Genomic DNA, 15757 nt, shown 5'->3' with positions numbered 1-15757 from the left:
AAAAGGCATTTAAGTGCTCTATTGAGAATTGGGTGACCATGACCCCACAATATAAGAAGAAGTCTCACTACTTGTACTAGCTTCCACACATCTAATCTTATATTTATGCCATCACTGGCAATGTACTTTTCGAAGGGGCACGTGATTTGGGTTGGGCATAGACCTTGTCATGACATATTGTCCTGTGGAGAGTATAGGGCTATTAAGCCTTAACACCTTGTCTGACATGAGAGCATGACTACTAACATTATCCATAATGAAGATGGAGTCGCCCATGTCACCCATTCACAAATTGGTTCACCAAGAGAGGGTGGATGGTACAACCTCGAATGACAATTGTCGCATGTAGGTTTTTAAAACTACATGTCATACCGACTTGAAAAATGAGGATCATAGCATCCTCAGACCTCCGTCACTCGAAGTCAGGGAAGTTCAAGTCACCAGATAAAGGGTAGATCTTAGTTGCTGCAGTGATAAGGATTGCAATCCGAATATACCATGCACTGATCATCTCTCAATCCTTTGAGAGGTCGCGGCTTGGGTTGGGGATCCGGTCAGCAGAAACTATAGCAAATATGCCACCTTGCATAATGAACACCGTAATATTTCTCACTATCACGATGAACACCTCTAAGTACCTAGAGGAGTAAGACTATTGAAACTTAATACTAACCCTGCCAACTCACTAATATAATTAGTTGCAATTTATTTGAGATTATGTTGTTATTTTTAAGATTATGTTATTCTTATTGATATCTCATTATTATGATCATGCTATTGATATTGTTATCAAGCTTATAAACATGTCATTTCATATTTCTAGCATGTTATATTGATATTGCATATCGGAGAATATGATAGATATTTGATTTCTTATCATAATGCATGATGCTTAAGTTTGCTTACCTGCTCGAAAGAGTTTGACCCTATTGTTATAGGGTGTAGGTAACGAAGAATGATGCAATGTAAGAGCTCGATGCGTGGTGGGGCCCTAATCCAAACCTCCTTAACTACGTTTCTGATCTTGAAACCAACTATTAATTATCATGTTTTAATGAGAGATTTTATTAAACCTTTAATGATGTATAAACTTTGATAGCTTTGATTTATTCACAATGCATGGAATGGTTTTTATTTCTTATGGTTGGAACTCTGCTTCAAATATATTTCTCATTTTTGTAATCCGTGAGAAGATGTAATTATGGGGGGGGGGGGGAGGGGGGAGACTCATTTATAAAGCAGCTTAAGTCATTGGCTCACAGTGAGGTCGTTGCCAATCTCGATGGAGATGAGGCCACTTATAGTGGTAGTGGCGAATTGAAGAAGAGTGGCTACCTAGATGTGGAGGAGAGTGAGGTTGGGTTTGGGGCAATTATGATGGGGGATCCTCAGGCAGAAGAGTGAGAGTGCATGCTTTGAGTAGGAGATCACAATAGTAAACAATGTCTGTTGAGGAATATACACTTTTCTATATTTATTTTGTATATAACGGCCACTTGATGTTAGATCATCCATTAAAAATATTTGATTTTTTATATTACATCTATGTAAATCAAGAGTATATCATCATAAGTTATAGTTGTTCAGTACCACAATACACACACACACACACACACACACACATATATATATCTATCATGCATGCTATGCATAACCATATTTTTATTTATGTGTTTGTGTACTTGCATTTCAATAAATGAAAATGTTATAACTATTGAATATGTACATGTAAGTGCAGCAGCCACATCAGCCTCCACCACCCTACGTGCATTGATTCTTCTGGCACAAAGCACACTCGTGGTTTCTATAATTGACGGAGTCCCACAAGGATTTGCTGGATCAGATCCATTTTCAAAAATTCTTGGAGATCACCTCATGCAACATCGACCATAGTCTCATATATTCTATTGTGCAGTTTTGGAGTCCATCTTCAAACTCATTCATCTTCTAAGATATTGAGATGACAATTATGTTGAAAGATGTGGCATGAATCATTGGATTAAAGTGACATGGGAAGCCAGTGACTGGACATCGCTGGGAAGAATTCAAGGATTTGGGTTGTATCCTCATAGATGTGAATGATAAGGCATAGGATGGTGCTAGGGTCAAGTTATCATGGTTGAGGAACCACTATGATCCCACGTTGAGTTTTGGTGGAAAGTTGGTGCTGACTTTTGGAGGGAAGGGCGGAAAGAATCTACATAACAACATTAGAGCATTTTTGTTCTACTTTTTTGGTGCATGCTTATTCATCGGCTTAGATGGAAAGACCATCCATGGATCGTACTTGAAATTATTGCAACTATTGACTTTCATCAATGAATATGCATAGAGAGCTACCATTCTTGCAAATATGTACGCAGGTTTGTCTGAGTGCAAGACTAGCAGCAAAAATATTGCAAGCATTTTGGTTTTGTTATAGGTATTCATTCTTTCATATTTTCTATTTGATATTTTTTTACATTCATTATCTATAAATTATTGATATGATACTAATTCTTGTATTGATCTTTACATGTTTCAATATGGGAGTACATATTCATTGGAAGGCCCTTGAAACGTAACTCTTTTTATGAATTTTCATGTACTATTATGTGGAGATAGACACATGACTATGAGGATAGAAATGATCGAAGAGGGTTTGGTCCTAATATCAATAGGGCGTATTGCATAACACAATTAGAGAACATCACTGAAGCACATGTAAGTTTGTTCATTCTTTTGTTGAAGGTGTTCATTCTTTTGTTGGAGGTATTTATGATGTTTGTTATGTTTTAGGTAACGTGATGCCCCTACGTAGACATGGTAGATGAGGACTGTGAGGATGTAGTTGTGCACGTGAGAGACCTTGTAAGGAGTGACATTTGGTTGCATAACATGAACAAAGTTGAACAACAACTAGCAAGCCGAGTGGTTCAGCAGTTTGGCTTTCTTCAGTAAATACCATGTCACCTTATAGTAGTTAGTAAAATAATTCATGGCACACTGAAGGATAAAAGAAAGGATTAATTTACTTTATTTGAATACGAAATAGAAGATTGGTATGACGGTGGGAAAGACATCAATAGATAATCTATGACAGATGTACATAGGGATGGAGGGGAAGATTACGTCCATATCGAGAAGGAAGTTGGGGCTACAACAAGTGCTACCAGAGCGAATATAGAAATAGTCCGTTCAAGGTAAGAAGTTGCCAAGTTGAGGAAGATGCTTAACTCTCAAGGTGCACTTATCTCTAATTTGCAAAATTATATCAAGGAGCTACTAAAGCAACGAATTTTGTAGTGTATATCATTAAACTTTATAGATTATTGAAATTTGTTATGTACATCAATTAAACTTTATATATTATGAAATTTTGTTATGTACATTAATTGAACTTTGTGTGTGTGAGAGGTGATAAAGTTGTTTATCAATGAATTGTGTATATAACAAGGAATGAAGTTGTTTGATTCTTGTTTTTTATTTGATATATGTTGTTTATATAATAAATGATTGATTTTTTTCAGTCACTTCAATTGTGTATAATATGAATATAATAGGGAATGAACAAGTGTTTGCAACTGGTGATTTTTCGCACAAAAAAGAAATTTTGTAAGGTACGTGCAAATTTTTGTTCATTCTTTTTCAATCAAAAAGAAAATTTACATGTATATTGTTAGAGGTGTTCATTCTTTTGTTGAAAATTCACATGTACCTTATGAAATCTAACCATGATTAGGTTAGAATGTCGTTTATTACATACATGAATGGCATCAGAGTGACCCCTAAAGGTAATTCATCAGAAGTACCCTTGACTTGAATTTACACATGGCTGGCAAGGCAATAAAATAAAATTGAAAAAACCCTACCCAACTACAAAAACATAAAAAAGAGTTGGTCATTGTCTCATTGCTTCATTATACACATAATTCATTCTCATAAATAAATCAATCACCTGTTATAAATAGGTAAATACATAGTACCCTGTCTATATTCATAGTCAATACATAATACATTGGCTGCATTCATAGTCTAAAATCCACATAGTCAACTGCAAGGTCCTTATTGTATATACAACCATCAGCAAATAATACTCATGATTGCCCAGAGTTCCTGTAATCTCTCATCGACATCCGACACCTCATTATTCGATGTCATCTCTACATTATCAAGCATAAGGGCATCCTTCAACTTGGACTCTTCATCAACTTTTATTGTCGCAAGCTTAACCCTCTCTTTTTTCACTCCTCACGGACGATCTTGTTTTCATGTTTATAGACCTTTATCAATTGACGCCTAACTATAGTTACATTAGCCTGAAAAATGTTACTCAGTAAAGGTGCAATAAATAAATAAAAAACATGAGCATGGTGTATCTGTGTCAAATTTAATGGTTTGCCTAATCCTAAGTATTGTATATACATAAAGACATATATTCCATAATCATGCTTGTAACATTCATATACCAAATAAAGAAACATGTACAAAATGAGTTAATAAACATATAGAAAAGTAATTACCAGTTTGATTGCTTAAGAATGTCTTGCACAATAGTACCTGACCATTCTTCGTAAATGTCGTAGTCAATCCATCCATTAAACTGAATGAGTACTTAAACAAAAGAAGCACAATATTGAATAGGCAATAACATTGCATACCATATCTACAATGTTAATATCAACAAGTTCTATAGTCTCCATCAAATTGTACAACCTTAACTCCTTCGCTTCCATATTTATCTCCCAAATAATCCAGTGATAATTGCTCCAGTTGATAGGAATCAAGATCTACAACATCAATCGATTTTAAGGTAGTTGTGCAGTTTGAATTTTATATTATGTAAGTGTATACCCTGTCATATTCATAGAACAAATATGACAAATGATCGAGGTCCAAGCATGTGTGTGCCCCATCTTGATGTAGGGGAGTTTCAAGCATTTGCTCTGAATTTCAGTGTTTACTGATTAGTTTCTATTAGAAGGAAGAAAAGAAGAGAAACATTGCTTTATAAACTCACAAAAAAGTATGGAGTCATGTAAATGGTCTTCGATAGATCTTGTACTTCTGTCATTTTATGATAGTAAAAACTATTAAGATTAAATATGAATCTTTTTATGTGTTGCATCAAATAGGTAAATACACTCATGTTATTTTCAAAAGAATCCACATATGATCAGAACAAACAAACACCTAAAAAAACTTATAATATGCTTACTTCATTGACCAAAAAAGTTTATTCGAAAAATAGCAGCACTTTACTATATTTTGGCTTTGTCATTTCCTCTTCAGTCTCAACCACCACAATTGTGTCGGGTGACTGGTCGTTGACTTCTTTGCTTTCACCGCATTTAGACATCACGAGTTACCTATGATTTAAATAGTTGACATTATACCTTGCATATAATAGAAAAATAAAGCATTTAATTGAAAAAATATTATGAAAACTACAAAAGTTTGCTAGGGTAACCCAATATTTGAAAAATAAAATTCAATAAGGGCATTCAGCAGATAAATAGTTCAACCTTTTCATGAATATTTATAAATTAAACAACATTAGTTTTATGTGAAAAGCAAAAAATAAGTTGATCAAATGTGTGTGTTCTAATTGACTTTGTATTTTATTAGTCACATAAATATCAAGATCATTTTTTTCTTTGCTAGACAAAAGTCAATTTCTCCATGAACTTTGTATTCTATTGTATAATCACAATTTGATCAAATGCATGTGTTTTAATGGATAGATGACTTCCATGTTCTTTAAAAACAATGCATCAATTGAAGAAAAGATCACAAAATCATGCAGTATTTTATTCATGGGAAAGTTTTATGGTAAAATGGCAGTAAATATTATTCAAATAAGGAATTAACATGTCAATATCTTCACTGCACCTCTGTTCATGTGGCATAATGCTACTTAAAGGAAACAAGAACATGCAGTATTTATATATGCTAATGTTGACAAAACCACCAAATATTGACAAGCAACAGACAAAAATAAGTAACTATATGTGAAAAACCCTAAAGATCATAAACCCTAAACATTAAATCTGGTGAAAATTATTACATGTTTATATAGGGTAATATCCACGACAGTGAAATATACATAATAAGTCCACAACTACAACCAAACAAAAAAGGAAAAACTACTTTGTAAAGAAAAGAAAAAAACAACAAAACAATAGATATATTGTATGAAACTCACCTTAATAGCTAACCGGAAAAGTGGAGGAGAAGGATACCGCAAACTTTCACAATGTGAAGCAAGCAACTTTCATGAGAATTGCCAAAAGAGTTGGGATTCTAGAAGAAGTAGGAGGAGGATTGGGGTTTACCGTTGTTTTCATATACAAACAAGAAAAAGAAAAAAACATAAACGTGCATTTATATGTGATGGAATTTTGCAAGAAAAAGGAATTTTGAAATACAGGTGCAATGTGATACTCATCTGTAATTTCATAATTATTGGACTTTTGCAAAATTTATGATTTCCACATATGATCATGTGAAACTCATCATGAGTTTCATAATTTTTTTGGAATTTCGCAATCTTTTTTGAAAAATTGCAACCTCATATGTAATTTTGTTGACGAGTTCTATGGGTGTATTATTTTAGCATCATAACGTACGCAAATTGAAAATTTGTACCAGCGAGGGGTAAAAGCATCTAAAAATTTTTGGGAACCTACAAAATTGTTCATTTGGCGGATTTGGCAAATTGCGGGGCATTTTTGGAAATGCGTCATTTTTGTCGTACAATAGTCATTTTCTATTTTTAAATTGAAAATTTTTGATACATTATGGGGACATTGATTTTTAAAGCCCTTGAAATACTTGCTTACATGTCACAATTATATTGTTCAAAACCCATTTCCTACTAAATCAACATTGCAGATAACATCCGTAAGATCTAATAAAAAGAATACAAATATGAAATAAAGATTATTTCTACTCAACAGTTTCATACCTTCATTAGTACCATATATATGCTCTATATTTGGTACTAATGAAGGTACAGAATTATTGAGCTGTAAATCATAGGTGCACATTGTATCTACTCAATCTGACCATATAAACACATTGAACATGATTTGTTTGCTAAGGATCAAGTCTTCTACCATTTTTCTATATAAAAATATGAATTTCTAAGTTGCAAAATTTTGTTAGATTGTGGGCCACTATTTTTGAAGCCCTTGAAAAACCTACTTACATGTCACAATCACATGATTCAAAACTTATTTCCTACTAAATAAACATTGTTGTTACAGCCATAAGGTCCAATCTATAAGAACATCTGAAAACTATAAAAATAAGGAGATTTTTACTCAATAGTTTCATACCTTCATTAGTGCCAAATATTTACCCATATGTGTGAGTGTGTGTTTATTGTGGTACTGAACGAGTATAACTTGTGTTGGTATATTCTTATTTTACATAGATGTAATATCAAAAATAAAAAAATTAACCTTTCTTCATTGACTCCAATTTTTTTTTCTTTTTGAAAGATGACTCCAAGATGTTTTAAACCTTTTGTTCATGAATTATGAGCTGTTGATTTTTTCACCACCTTGAGAATTGTATCTAATGATGTATTAGAGATGATCAAACTTACTAACATGGTAAACATATCACGTTTAGCACATTTGTGCAATCAAATGTGTAAAAGCAAAAGTGTGTACCACCATACCGCATCATAGTTCAGATACACTATAACGGAATACTCAGTTGCTTGCGTAACTTGGTGTTTTCAGTGTCCTCAAGGTGTCCAAGGATAAGATAGAGGCCTATACATTTCGTTTTTAAAGAATAAGAGAAACCGATATATAATATTAAGGCCTTTCTGTTTTATTTTGTATTGTTTATTTCTACTACATGAGATGCTGGGCCTTTTCATCTACGTCGTTTTGCTTCCCAATTCTTCTCGAACAGCCAGTCAAACAGTCAGTCTGTCAAAGTGCTTTTTAATCTTGCTCCCGAATTTGCACTCGGGGAGCTGGTAAATTGCGTGACATAAGCTCGGGTACATGCAAGCGTGCGCATGAACACGACTCAAGCAGGTCGATAGTATCATTTGACTAATTCTCTCGTCAATCTCTTTTCCAAAGACATATTCGACCGTTCAACTGCTACATGTTCCCTCCAGTTGTACATGTGTTTCACATCAAACATCCACGTCTTAATTGAGCTATCCAAGTCAGTTTCGTCTTCTTTTTCTTTTGTTTTATGATATCATGGTCATTGTCAACCTCTATTTGAAAATTTCTTAGGTCTGCCGCGCAGAGTACCACACTGGTAATACCATGCAGGTTACCCTATAAGAATGATTATTGATTTTCCCGTAATGAGAGTGGCGCGCATTATCCACTCTCTTTTCCTCTAGTTTAACTCAAACTTCAGCACCAAAGCAAATCTTTTCTGCAACACACCGTAAACGTTTGTTCCTCGTTCTCTAGTTTACATGCACACGAAAAAGCTTCTCATTTGAAAACTATAGGTACTAATTTTCAAGAGCAAAAAAGGAAAAATTGTAGGCACAAAGGGTGCTAAGGCCTGTGAAACTAATACAAACTGAAAGAAGCATGTCCATGTCCATGTCCATGTCTGTGCGTATTGCCTGAGTTTTATAAAGCAACATGGTACTAAAAGGAAAGGATTTAGGATTTATGGACCTCAAAGGCTTTCAGATATTACTAACAACTATAGTTGTTGTGGAGTGGCTTAAAGCCCCGGTGGAGAATTGGAACCTAATCTCACTATCGGTTATCGACAAAAACAATCGGCGTATTATATGGATTTTCCGCTTAGAATAACTAACCGTCCCTCCTACTCCTACATCCCCTCCCTTCTCTTTTCAATTTATTTTTAAGACCTGGCTAACAGTACAGCTTCATGGACTTTTTTGGGTAACGCAATGATTTTTTACAAATTACCTGCAATCATAGATGCATGGAAATTTTACAGAACAAACAGATTCATTGATTGTCATCCTGCATATCTGGGCTGACTTGCCGCAGTATATTGAATCCATATCTTTGCAAAATCGTCAATCGTATATGGGAAATATTGATTACGCAAAATTGCGTAGCAACGCACATCAGCAAGGTCAAGTTTCCAGATGAACATTCCTGTTTCTCAGATTTATTTTGAGAGAGAAATTTAATTTTTTTGAGAGAGACTGTTTCTCAGATATTGTTGAAAGCTATATTCCTGTGAAAATCAGGTGCAATATGATTGCACAAATATTTGTGCATTAAGCACCTGATCTCCCTCCATCTTGGGGACAGTTGTGGGGCCCAAGGCCTGATGGAGGGCAATCAGGTGCTTAATGCACAAATTTTGTGCCATGTGATGGCACCTGATCCGGACTCAATTTTGTGTTTTGCATTTGCATCAAAAGGGTACGTTGGCAATGATGCGATATCATATGGCAGGCTGCGTCCTGCTTGCTTGCAAAGCATGTTTAAAGCTATATTCCTGTGAAAATCAGGTGCAATATGATTGCACAAATATTTGTGCATTAAGCACCTGATCACCCTCCATCTTGGGGACAGTTGTGGGGCCCAAGGCCTGATGGAGGGCAATCAGGTGCTTAATGTACAAATTTTGTGCCATGTGATTGCACCTGATCCGGACTCAATTTTGTGTTTTGCATTTGCATCAAAAGGGTACGTTGGCAATGATGCGATATCATATGGCAGGCCGCGTCCTGCTTGCTTGCAAAGCATGTTTTCTCTGGCAATATAGTAAATATCCGCACATGACTCCTCGCTATGTTGAGAGAGAGAGATTTTCCACCATAATGAATCATTATTAAGCAGATATTATTGATTCCCTATTCAAGAGCCTGCTCAGTTAGTCCCCATCAATATATCCTCCCAGGTGATCTCTAGGTAGCTCAAGAAACAAGAAAGGCAAAAAGAAAGGAACTATATATATATATAGTAACTGGTAACCAGAAACTAGCAAACTAAATGTACGATCGAACTAAGTTGGGGGACCCAGTTCAGGTAGGAGTTTGGTTCATTTGGGAACCAATTGTGTTTCGTGTGAGGGTTGGCAATTTAACATGGTTGCCATCAACACCCGTGTGTCACTGAGTGGAAATCTGAAAGGTACCCACCGTGGATAAATACTTAAAAAAGGAAAGAGAACCTCTGTCGATAGGAAGCAGATACCTTGCAGTATATATCGACGTTGAGAAATTTAAAAGCCATAATATCCTCTCCATCTGATCCTCTTTATAAAAAAATTGAACATGTAAGCGATGATAAAAGGTAGCAGGTTGTGCACAAGCAAGTAGTTTACACAAGGATCTCGCGCGAACTACAGTTTGTTATTAACCAAAAAGGATTGCATATCGGGGTGCAGATCCACGATGTCTTAATTTGTGTTTAAATTGGAGGCTTTGTAGTAAAAGGATGAGAAGATTTGGATGATCCACGATCTCTTTGTGATTAAAATGGAGGTTTTGTAGTATAAAGATGAGAGGACTTGGATGATATATATTATGGACAAGGCGGCCATAATTACAAAAAACATGATGAAGCAAAATGCTGAGGACAGCGCGCATCCTCGAAGGCGACCGTGGAGAAGGGCAAGATCCCGGCAGGGATGTTTCTCATGGTATGATGAACAGCAAACAAGCGTAACGATTACAACCCCAATTGCAATGGAGGGGAGACAATTTGCAGAAATTAGGGCATGAGAGCGTGTGGGCTCAAGACAATGAGAGGTATCTACGGAGGGCGTTTTATAATTCCAACAAAGAAAAACAATAATCTAGGAATGCCTGCTTTTGGAAGTTGAGGCAAAAAAGGGAGTTTTATGGGGAACCAAATTAGATGGCATCGTGTCTTGTTACGCTCTGGAAAGAGAATTACAATTAAAAATCTTCACCATGGCACCCTTATAGTTAACTTGATAAAAAAAACATTTAATAGTGATTAGGGTATTAACCAAGCATAAAATCTGGTCCAGTTATTAACATAATAATCTGAGTGATCCACCGGCCCATTTATTATCATCATCACCATTCACATAAACAAAAAGAAAAAGAAAGCAAAAAAAAAAGGAAAGCAAAAGACTACTGCTACTACTACGAAACCAGTATTTTCTCATTACTTCATCCATCCATCCATGGAATTAATAACTAGGGAGATCAATATTCATGATCACACAGTTGTAGCTACTGAAACCGCGGAAAGGGCGCCCGAGCAACGTTACTTGATTGTTTATCTCAAGGCTTGTCACCAACAGACAGGAAAGCTGGAAAAGAAAAACGACCATAGAGCCAACAACTTAAGACTGCGACAGTGCTATAGCTGAATAAGATGAAAGTAAAAGATGTCAAGAAGCAGGCAGGAAGGAGGAGAAAAATCATGGGTGGGAGAAAAAGAAGGGATTAATTAGCTGTTACTGCAGGTTTTAAATTTTTGTATGAAACGTACTCGAAAGGCTCGAGTATTGCGCACGTAATTTCAAATCGCTTTCCTTAGCTAAGTCTCGATAGGAAGATCACCAAAAATCAGATAATAAGAGACGCCACCTTCTTGATATTTTATGGACATATATAGATCCATATAAAACTAAAGAAGCCACGAGGTTGTTAATAAGGAATAAAGGGAGGAGTAATTACTAATGAGGGAGGGAGAGTTGTTGCTCCCTTGCTAGCTGGGTCTCCTTCCTTCTTCTTTCCTTTTTAAATCAATTAGGGCTCATTTTGCAGACGGGAGGGAAGGAAACGAAGCGGCGGGCAGGTAGGTCGGTATAAGTAACTAATAAAAAAGAAAGAAAGAAATGGTGAAGGGTGTTTCAAATCATCAGCAGATCAGTGCCAAGAGGAGACGGAGAACAATAGACGGTTTTGCCATCCGAGGAAGAAGGAATCGTTGAAGAGTTGAAGTTGGTACCCTTCGGAGGGGTAGCGAAGTCTGAGGAGTGCCCTGGCCTGCGAGAAAGCGAAGGTGCTGAGGGGCATGTTGGAGAAGCCGGAGGCCTTCATGATTTCGGCCCACCTATCGAACCTCTCGTGCCTTTCCCGCCTCTCCTCCTCCTCGGCGGCTACGATGTCGGCGATCTCCCTACCAAACCAAACTTGCTCGACGGCGAGCCTCTCCTGGCTGCTTGGCGGCAATGTGGCTTCCAGTGATTCGAAGAGCGCCGAGTAGTGGTTCAGCGCCTCGTTGAACCTGCGGAGGAAGAGGGGTTGATTGTGACAGGCCTCCCGCTCGGCCAGCGTCAACACCTTGGGGTTCAAGGACTTGATGGCCCGGAGGATGAGGGTGAGGTCGGGGGGGTTCCCCCTCAGCAGGAGCTTGTGCAGGTGCAAGACGCAGTTGACGGCGAGGGCTTCGTCCGGGAAGAGGTCGAGGGAGGAGGGGAGGTTGGCGAGGTCGGAGGCGCGGCGGATGAGGTAAGGGCGGAAGCGGAATCGGAGGCCCAGCGACAGCGCGAACGTCTCCAGCCTCGACCCCGTCTTAAGGAGGGTGTCCAGGTCGGTGCCCGTCCCCGTGATCCTGATGGTCGGCGGAGGGTTGTTGCCTTTGGACCTCTCCGCCACGGCTTGCATGAGGGGCGGCCATTGCACCCCTTGCATGGTGTCGAAGTCGAGGATGTGGACGGAGTGGTGACCCTCGACGGCTTCCAGAATGGCTTGGTTGGCGGTCAGGTGGCTGAAGCGGATGAAGGGCGTGATCTGGTTCAGGGACAGGAAGGAGGATTGCAGGATCTGGGGGTCGTCGTCGAGCACTGGGATCCCGATCCCCCGGTGCCCGTGGTGGTGGTGGTGGTAGTTTTGATGATAGTGCTGCTGCTGCTGGCGGTGGAGTCGAAAGGACAGGGCCTTGGCGAATTGAGTAACGAGCCGATCGGTGGAATCGCCTAAGGGGGAGGAGGAGGTGGAGAGGAGGGAGATTAATGGAGCGGCCGAGTGGTAGTCGGATCGAGCCACCATCTGGGCACAGTTGATGAGGATCTGACGAAGTTGGCTCGTGGGGGTGTCCGAGCCTGCTGGGCGAGGGTGAGGTTGGCGGTGGCGTACCACCAGCTCGGATGCACTCGTTGGTGGAGGTGTTGTTGCCGCTGTTGCGTTGTCCTCGTGATCTTCTTCATGAGCACCAACGAAAGAGCCGAGCATTTCACGTAGCAAGAGTGACAACGGATAGAGTAGTAGTAATTGCACCCTGATGAAGGAAAAAGAGAGGGAGGAGCGGGTGGGAAGAGGCAAATTGCATCCCTTTACTTTAATACAGCAAAATCTGAGAATGAAATTTGTGTGACAGGACATGATCTGCCAGCAGCAACTAGCGGTAGCAGAAGATTATGCCATCTGCTTAACCCTGTTAGCATGACAAGCTTCTCTCTTGGTTTTCTTCTTTCTTTCTTTTTTTCTCTTTTTCTTTTTCTCTGTTCCTATTTTAGACAGAAAAAATATAGAAGAGAAAAACCTGATTTTTATATTTTATGACACTTTTCTTGGGTTTTTCCTCGTTTTCTCAAATAGACAAGTATTTATTGACACTGAGGAAGCTAGTGAGAGAGATTAATTTAAGAGAATCTGGAGAGCCAGAGAGGGGTGGGGGTTCTGCTGTTATGGCTCTGATAGGAACTTTGAAATGAAAGGGGATAATAGCACCAACAGTTAAACCTCTAATAATAATAATATTTTTTCCCCTTTTTCTAGCGTTAGAAATAGACAAGATAGATAAAGAGGAAGTCAGTACCTACAGATATATGTATGCACACATGGGGAGAAAGAATAGAGATAAGAGAGCGAGGATTTTTTGTATTTTTCCTTCTTGTTTTTGTTTCTGTTTCCGTGCAGCGGACCATTCACGCAAAGCTTTAAATGGTGAATAGGGACTAAACATAAGCCACAACCCTCTCAAACTCAACCCATCCTTGTTTGTCTCTAGTGGGGATTTCTATTGATGGGTTTCAGATAACTTCCTTGCAGACTCCTCTCTTTGCTGTCAGCAGGAAAAGACTGTAATTGAAGGAAAAAAGCAAGCAACCAATCTCATGAAACGCCAACACCTCATTCCCCAACACCACACCCCCAATCACACCTCATTCCGCCACCGCCACCCCCACAACCACCCCCTCTTCGTATCTTTACCAATTACCAGAATAACCCTCCACCATCTTTTCCAAATTCTCCTCCTTCTTCCTCCTTTTCTTCCGTCCAACTTAAGGTGTTGTTTGATGGCCAGTCTGTCTGCCGCATCCATAGTGTTAAAATTGTTTCACCTCAAAATAACAGAGACAAGAGGAACAGATTTTTAAAAAAATGTTTCTCGGTGGGCGCACCCGACCCCCCCCCTCTCTCTCTCTCTCTTGTGCAGTAGGCGGAGGCTGTGATGGCCTGTCGGGCGGTGGCGGTGGCTCCGAGTAGCTGCTGAGTTTTCGCCCTCGGCAAGATACAGATTGCCCACAATGCTTCGCAGATGCGAAACGTGAATCGACATGTGAAAGCATAAGTGATTGGAATTCATCAAAACCGCAAAACCCTTCCTTTACATATCCTCCGTTCCCCATCCTTCTCCTTGGTCCCCCTCTTCCGCATCACCACCTTCCTCCTCGTCTCACGAACTCGCTGAACTAATCTCCTAGACAATAGCAAAGCATGGCTGTGGCTCACTTTCCCGCTCCGCTTTGGTGTCCACGATCAATCCCCACATCACGCACCGCTGGTGCTTCTTCAGCTGGTTGGGTCACCACCAACTAGCCCAGAGGCACCACCCTAGCGTCTGCTGCACCCTCGTCTACAGATTGATCAAGGAGGACGGCCGTCCCTCGACCGCAAAGGATCTCTTGAAATCTCTAGCTGTTGATCATGACTGTCCCTTTTCCGTTATAGAGGCTCAAATGGGTGAGCTCTGCAAGGATTCGAAGGCCTGGATGAAGTTTTTCTCTATTGTTCAAGATTTACTCGGATGAAAACATGACCCAGTATGCCTACAAGTGTTTGATTATATGATTAATGGGTTATGCAATTTCGGCAAGATCGATAGAGCTGAAGAGTTGTTTGATGAGATGAAGAACAGGGACATAGTTGGGGATGTTTGTCTATAAAATGATCAATGGGAATTGTAAGCATGGGAAAATCAAGAAAGCATTTGCTCTCCTCGATAAGAGCACAGAGGCAGGCTTGACACCAAATGCTCATATTCATGGTGCATTGATCAATGGTCTGTGTAAGTTAGGACAGATGGAGGCAGCCTCCACAGTCCTTAGTGAGATGATGCAAAGGAAGGCCATTGATTCCAATCAAATTATACTTCATAATGATAGCTGGGTATTGGAGGAAGCAGATCAGGTCATGCTTAACATGAGCGTTTTTGCTCATGCCGACATCGTGGTCATCCGATTTGCATTTTAAAAAGCTCAAAAGTCAACAAAGCCACGATGTCGGCATGACCTGATCTGCTTCCGGTATTGCAGGGTTGGAAATGACGAGGCCTTCAACTTTATGTATACCTTGCACACTGATGTTTACACATAGTACACTAATCGGGTCATATGATCCAAAATGACGTTAATAAACATGTTAAAACATGTAAAATGGTCATATGATCCAAAATAACTTAATCTGACCCATTATTCATGTTTTTTCAAGTTGTTCACACATAGTCATCAAACAAGGGACATTTGAAACACAATCCAGTAAGGAACAGATATTCTTGTTCCATTTTTTTGTTCATTTCATCCCATCCTGAACAAGCCATCAATCCAGAAAAACCTTACCTGGCTTTCTCATTCTTAGTTTCCCTTCGTTGTC

General features: G+C 39.0%; 1 pseudogene; it reads right to left on the bottom strand.

The window, feature by feature from the left end:
- Window positions 1-11806: 11806 nt before the first annotated feature.
- Window positions 11807-13114, bottom strand: LOC149812575 (scarecrow-like protein 18 pseudogene; annotated as a pseudogene).
- Window positions 13115-15757: the final 2643 nt, after the last annotated feature.

Source organism: Nuphar pumila, chromosome 16 (assembly GCF_984573655.1).
Source record: "Nuphar pumila chromosome 16, dmNupPumi1.hap1.1, whole genome shotgun sequence".
NCBI classification, from domain to species: Eukaryota; Viridiplantae; Streptophyta; class Magnoliopsida; order Nymphaeales; family Nymphaeaceae; genus Nuphar; species Nuphar pumila.
Note: the sequence above shows the minus strand (reverse complement) of the source record. Positions and strands in the feature narration are given on the sequence as shown.